Below are 6598 nucleotides of genomic sequence, written 5' to 3'. Positions count from 1 at the left end.
TTTTCCTGAACCGGTGGCGGGTCCCAGCCGGGTGGCAGTGCCTCCGCCTGCTGGCAGGGAGTGGTGTGGCACCGGAGGGGTGGCCTTTAAATGGGGGCAGTAAGGGCGGCGTGTTGGTGGGGCTTCTGCCGTGCTGCCTGAGCGGGTCCCGCTCGTCCCGGCTGTGCTTCGGCGGGAAGTATCGTCTAGGGGATGGTAACATCCGAAATGGTGAGCGTCCAAAAGCAGTGTTTAAAGGTTGGGGTTTTTTGTAGGCTGCAAGTGTCCTATTGGACGTGCAGAGATCAGCCATCATGATCCCATGGTCCTTACTGCTGTCTCCTGCTGTCCCGGCTAGGATACAGAGGTAACCGAACTGTTGTTTTTCCTAAGTGAAAGCTTTTTGAGTTAGAGTGGCTCGATGAGTGAGCTCTCCAGGGACCGTGACTCTCTGCGCTGCCATCTGTTTTCAGCTAACTGATATTGGAGGCTGCATGGATATTTTGTGGTCCAGTAAGAGTTTCGTGTTGCTGTCCTCTAAAAGCAGTCACTGAGAACTGCAGTGCTCTCAGGGGTGGGGTGTGGTATCGCTTCTTTCCTTTTCTGGTGCATGGGCAGGGCATTACTTGTGTACAAAGACTTTCCTAAAGGGAACTTGAAAAGTTGTGAAAATATGATTTGTAGTCATTTTGTTCTCGTTGCTTTTAAGTGTTATCACAAAAAATTGTGTCTTCTAGAAAGTCTTCAGTTACTTTTGCGTTGGTGATGGCCCACTGAATGTAGATGCTGGCAAAATATTTTCTTCAGAGCATTTATGAGTCCAGCTTATTATAATTTTGCCTAGCTGGTTTACACCAGTTTTGCCAGTGTAAAAACCAACAGAAACATTCCCACTGGTGGTGGTTGGAATTACGTCAGCCATGTGGAAAGGCTGAGCACCTCAGTGGTGTTTTTTCTGGCTGTTGATAAAGACTATAGCAGGTATTAACACTAGAATATTTCACTGAATCAAAAGACTGGAGTCTGGAAAGTAGATGTTTTCTTCCTTACTACAACTGTACTCTTGTAGTTGGTAGAACCTGAAATAAATCAGATGCCAAAAAGTTAGATGCTACTCTGAAAGATGGAGTGCTATGCATAGCCCTTGGAGATTTCTAGCATCCTGAAAATATCAGAAAGTTGTAGTTTGCACTAGGCTATTTATACTTCTGTGAGTTTGTTGATGTGCAGATCTCCTGCTGATCTCTTGTCTTGCTCTAGCTATTAGGTTTACTTCTGAACAGATACAGATATCTTAAAGCTGGTTTTTATTCAGGCTTTCATGGTTTGTGACGCTTAAAAGCTGAACCTACGTCAGGAAAAAAATTCTAAGAGCAATAACCCTTGAGATACTTCAGTAAATTGTAATTCCTTTCTTGTTTGTAATGTAAAACTTCTTGGGCAGTTCAAAATGCTTTTATTTCCCTGATTTTTTCCAAGTAGCTTTTACTCTCTTCTGTACAATTCTGTTGACCGGAGACTAGCTAAGGTAAATGAGGCAAGGCAAAGTAGCTGTCATCATACTACAACTATGATGTGAATAAACTGTTTCTTAGGGTTAGTGCATCTGTTAATAATCCTTGATATCTATTTCTGCCAACAGCTGTGAAGCCTTAAAATTAACAACTTAAGCAAAAGGGCTTAGTGTATGTTTGGATTGCTTCATAATGCAGAGGTGATTGGAAGAAATGTGCTTTGTCTGCCTAGACTGATATCTCAAGTATCTCTTTTCGAGTTTAGCATCTTTGGTATCTATTTCTGGTTCTCACAGCTGTACTTTGCAGCATAATGTGAGAGCATCTGTTAGCAGCATCTGCTATCAGAGATAATTAGGATGGGTCACTTGTTTCTTAGTTGGATTGCATCTCCAGCCTTCTTCTGCTCATTTACCTCTAAACATTCCCTCCCTCTTGAGGCAACATGTTACTTCAGAGATACTGTGTTAATGTTTAAGACTGTTAAAAATTCAGTCTTTTTGAATTTACTAATCCTGTTTTTTATAAATCTGCTTATTGTAGTAACTACCTTCCAAGTTTGAAGAGTATTATCCTAACTTACATTTAGTGATATGAGGATAGTGTTTAATGCTTTATATTCCTTTTCTAAGTAGATTTTGGAAGCTTAAAATCTTAGCAAAAAACTGTCCTTTTTTCTTCATTCCATCTCATTTTCCCTGAGAAGTGTTATTTATCCACAGAACTACTGTTTTTTTTGTAAGGAGATCCATATTCAGGACTTCTTGGTTTAGACAACAAAAAAATTCTGATCAGAAAATTTTTTCTCTCCATTAGACTTTTTGTAGCAGGCCTATAGCAAACATTTCAAAGTTTATCCTGGAAGATGAGCTTTATCAAATAGCAGCATCTTCAGCAGAAAAGAGAAATCCTTTTGTTGGACATATGAGCAAAATCCACAGGTTCATCTCTACACAATGTATGCATAGTGTAGGAATACACAATTTGTATGTGTCCTGATGTATTCTCTCCATTAGACTTTTTGTAGCAGGCCTATAGCAAACATTTCAAAGTTTATCCTGGAAGATGAGCTTTATCAAATAGCAGCATCTTCAGCAGAAAAGAGAAATCCTTTTGTTGGACATATGAGCAAAATCCACAGGTTCATCTCTACACAATGTATGCATAGTGTAGGAATACACAATTTGTATGTGTCCTGAAGTAATAGAAGATTAATTTTCATTTCTTAGAATTGTAGTTTGAAACTTGTTCTGCCACACTGAATATGATAAGTTATGGCTTGAGATGCTAAAAACAGTTTGAATGTCGGTAGTCTGTAAAGCTAATTCGTCTTCCTCTGCTCTTTCTGCAACTGAAGTGAGGTTTTTTATGTACTTTTAGGTACTTAGGACAGGAGTAGTAAAACTCCTCACCCTCTTATTCCTTATAGCACTTCAGAAGACAGGCTTCTTATAGCCAAGATAATGTAATTCCTTTTTTCAGTTTATCACATTTAGGTTAGCCTAAAAGAATGTTGCGCAAGTTCTGCGCTCTGATTAGCGCAGCGTTTTATTAATCTGTGATGACTGTTCTTTGCTGTTTGTCTTCAATATTATTTAATCTCTAAACTTTCTTGACCTTCAGCCCAGGCATAGATCCAGGTAGACTCCATGTCTTCCGAAGTGAATAGTATGTAACAGAAATGTTGCTGTGAAGCAGTATATGAAAAAAATGAATCTTTGGTTATTAGACATATAATATCAAATTAAAACTCCCTCAGCAACTTCTTGTTCACTTTTTTGTCATGTTTTTGTATTATGATAGGATTCCTGTTCAGTCTTTAATCATGTGTATTCTACTTTTCCAGTTCCTAGTCCTTCCTATTTAATTCCCAAATAGTGTCTTCTCAGCCTCTTCTCTTATTCCTCGTGCTCTCCTACACTTTGTATTTGGTTTTCTAAAAAGCTGAGAGGGGAGAGATGTATTCGTCTGCTTTTTCTTGTTTTGAGGGGTGCCTTAGTTCTTCAAATGTCTTTCCTCATATGATAATACTAACAAAGTTGTTTTATTTTACTGACTTTCAGATTGAAGGTTATGTGTTTAGAACAAGGATATTTTATTTTAAAATCTTAGATTTATGGCAAAGATATTGCACCATAATAATAAAGGCTCATAGGAAACCCAAACTGTTATTAATGATGTAGAGAACCCAAGACTGAAAGCTGAACTTGTTTCTTTCCCTTTGGATATAGCAGTGTCGTATCCTCGCTGTGGGTAGACAGACTTGAGAGGTAGCGAGGCCACTGTTCCTACTGGCCTGGTCATTCCCCATGGGTATGTCCCCATCTCCCTCCCTGGCTGGCAGCTGCGACTGCCGAGTCGTGTAGCCCAAAGGTGTTAATGCCAGCTGCGATGGGTGCAGAGCACAGTAGGACAGGTCGTGGTGCTGTTACAGCTACATTCATATGCCTGACAGCTTCCTGAAAGTTGGCATCTGATCACTTGCTTGAACTCTTCTGCGCAGTCTGCATTGTGCTGGACATGGGAGTAGGAAGTTTGGCTTTTGAAATGAACCATATACCCTGTTGGCTTGCCAGGATATGCTGTATTTCTTCTTGTTTCCAACCATGTTTTGGGGCATTTCTTTTGTTCAGCCTGAGTTCCTATTCACAGCAGCTGCTCTGAGGGTTGTTTGCATTCAACTGTCTGCTTGTTCTGTACTCTTAAGGTTGGATACTACTTTTGCAAAACAGTGATTCCTTGTAAGCATAAGTGCTTCTTATTAAAAGCAAACAAAATAACCACAAGCACACAAGTCTGGTTATGTTTTTTCTCTCACATTGCTCCATCCCATACCTGCTTCCGAAAGAGCATATTTTGAAATAACATGACAATCCTTCTGTTCAGTGAACTTTCCTTGCTCTTCTCTCTATAGTATTGCAGTTACACCAGAGAAGTGGGAGATAATTTCTCTTGAGGCTTTTGGTTAATCATCTTTTGAGGAAAAACACAATGTTTCTAGATAAAATATAGAAGCTAAATGGATTCTTTGTCTTTAATTATTTGTGCTCAGTTAGGTTATCAGTGCCTTTAAAAAACAAAACCAAACACCCCTAGGGCTATCATACATTTGTCTGCATCAATACGTGCATTAGATACTCTTCCTCTGCACCATCCTCTGTATGTCTCGTCTTAGAACATAGGATCTTTGGGAAGTCCAGTAATTAGTACAAATAGAGCACAACATATCCCAGCTCTGTTTTGGAGAATCCTTATAACCACTGCAACAGAAATATAAAAAAAGGGGGGGAAAAACAAAAAAGGTAACTGACTTCTTTCCTAACAAAGCTGTACTCATGGAAGGCATTTCTTGGTACAGGCCAGAGTAAGCAAGTATGTACAAGTTTGTCTTACATCAAGTTCATATGGTGAGTTCAGGATGTAGCTTTTCAGTAAGGTCTAACTTCGATACTGTAATTGAAAAACATGCTTAATTTAGAATGTGTAAGTGATGTACAAGTGCCACATCTTATTATGGGAGGCAAATAAATGAAATACTAACATAAGTCACTTTAGATCCTGTAGGCTGCTGATGCTTAACAAAGGCACTTCCTACTGTAAACTGCTCAGTACCTCTTCACTCAAGGGAAAAATGGATGAAGCAAAAGCTTTAGAAGGATCTTGTGTAAGCAGAAATCTTGGCTTAAAATGTCTCACTGTGGTTACAAATTTTTGCAATGACTGTTGTGATGTCAGTGTACTATTTTTAAGCTTTCTTTAAACAATGTCAGGAGGAACTGACTGAGCTGCTTTACCATAAGGCATTCAGTTGGTTAGGCAAACCCAAACAAGGAAACATGACCTTTTCACATCTACCTGGAGTTTGTTAATGAAAGAGTGGTAAAGGAGAAATAGTACATCACTTTTATTTGATATAATGACACTCTTTAAAAAAAACAAACGTAGTATGAAAATCTATTAAATGTGCTTATTTTATCATTGTTTAAAAATTTGTATTATTCTAGCTTTTAGAAGACTTTTCTGGTAACATATACCTAAACTCATATTCTTACATCTTTTAGTATAAATCCTTACAAATCATGTCAGAAGAATCATTCTTCCCAAGGCGATTATTCAAAGGATTTTGAAGATCTGAATAGGTAAGAAACTTTCAGTAGCATAAATAGAAATTTTTCTAAGGCTTTGAACATCCTATGTGTTTAACAGAAAAATATTTGTAAGGCTATAGCAGGAATATATATTAATTTTAATAGTCATCTGGACATATAAATAGATAAAATATCTAAGAAAAATATCTCATGCCTCAAAGCCTACCAAATTCTAGACTCTGCTCTTTGAGACTGAATTCCAAAGCACTGTACTGTTATGGGTACCTGGCTACTGAGTTTAAGTCCATGGCAAAAAGAGTGGATGTTCTTGTAACGATTTGAATCGACAACTTTTATGGTTTACAGGCTTGATGCTAGATACTTATTTTTTGGAAAGTTTATGTTGTTCCATATTATGCTTTGTTTCAAGAGCAAACAGGGCTTTTCTCCTGTTCTTTTTCAGAATGTGTATGTGCATATTTTATCTGTTCTGGAGTCATCCTGCAATTTTTGAGGATTCTGTAATTATTATCTTTTTCCTTAAATAATTTTTTCTTTCTGTTAGTGGTAAGAGAAACTTACTCTCCAGTAAAACTAATTCTAGCTATATAGACGATGCTGAGTGCATAATCAAATTGCCTGGAATGTACACTTTTCTAACTTTTTGTTTTTCATAGTTTATAGTTCTAAAAATAAGCTTGAAGAAAAGTTCTCAAAAGTTTTAACATCTAACTCAGCTCAAGCTATGGTTGAATAAATTTCACGTTATTAATTTTTTACTCATACAGTTTAGAGAAATGTTGGAATGGGATTAGGTGATGTCCTTTAAGAACCTTTATTATAATGACCCTTGAAGGTAAGTGAGGCTTTTTTATGAACTACTAGGGAGTTATTTAAAAGAATGAAATGCACAGCTTGACAGGAATATCATTGTATTGAGCACAAAACTAACTTGCATTTGGCCTAATTTTAACAGGTTGGCCATCTATTTGCAACTTGATCTCTCACCTGTGATAT

General features: G+C 37.7%; 1 pseudogene; it reads left to right on the top strand.

Moving 5' to 3' along the window:
• The first annotated feature begins 282 nt into the window (after window positions 1-282).
• LOC103896861 overlaps window positions 283-6598 on the top strand; it is a 28007-nt pseudogene continuing 21691 nt past the window's right edge.

This window comes from Aptenodytes forsteri, unplaced genomic scaffold (assembly GCF_000699145.1).
Source record: "Aptenodytes forsteri isolate BGI_AS27 unplaced genomic scaffold, ASM69914v1 Scaffold33, whole genome shotgun sequence".
Lineage (NCBI taxonomy): Eukaryota > Metazoa > Chordata > Aves > Sphenisciformes > Spheniscidae > Aptenodytes > Aptenodytes forsteri.
The sequence above is the reverse complement of the archived record's forward strand: the minus strand, read 5'-3'. Positions and strand labels throughout refer to the sequence as shown.